Below are 704 nucleotides of genomic sequence, written 5' to 3' on the forward strand. Positions count from 1 at the left end.
AGGCACTACGCTACCAGAGCTCCTATATATATATATACACACACACACACATATATATACATACATACATACATACATATATATATATACATATATACACACATACATATATATATATATATATATATACTATTTATAAGTAAAATAATTGGTATTGTTTCTCTAGAGAACTCTAAGACATGATGTAACAAATTATCACAAATTTAGTGGCTTAAAACAACACATATTTATTCTTTTATAGTTCTGGAGGTCAGTAGTCTGAAATGGATTTTAACAGACTAAAATCAAGGTGTCAGCAGGGCTGTGTTCCCTCTGGAGGCTCTAGCAGACCATCTGTTTCCAGCTTCTGGGCTTGCCTTGGCTTATGGTTCCTTCTTCCATCTTCAAAGTCAGCAGGGTAACATCGTCCGATCTCTCTCACTATAATCCTTCTGCCTCTGTCTTATAAGGATTCTGTGATTAGTCACCCAGATGATCCCAGATAATTTCACCATCTCAAGGTCCTAAACTTAATCACCTCTGAAGAGTATGCCATGCGAGGTTCATATTCATTGGTTCTGGGGATCAGTACATGGACATCTTTGGGGGTCATCATTCTCCCTACCACACAGAGAGAAGAGATGCTTTTCCTTCCTCTCCAAAGAGGTGGACAGAGTGGTATTGAGGGCCAGCCCTGCCCATGTACTACTCACATGGCCTTCTTC

The sequence above is a fragment of the Orycteropus afer genome, unplaced genomic scaffold (assembly GCF_000298275.1).
Source record: "Orycteropus afer afer isolate SDZICR_OR568_19922 unplaced genomic scaffold, OryAfe1.0 scaffold00377, whole genome shotgun sequence".
NCBI lineage: Eukaryota > Metazoa > Chordata > Mammalia > Tubulidentata > Orycteropodidae > Orycteropus > Orycteropus afer.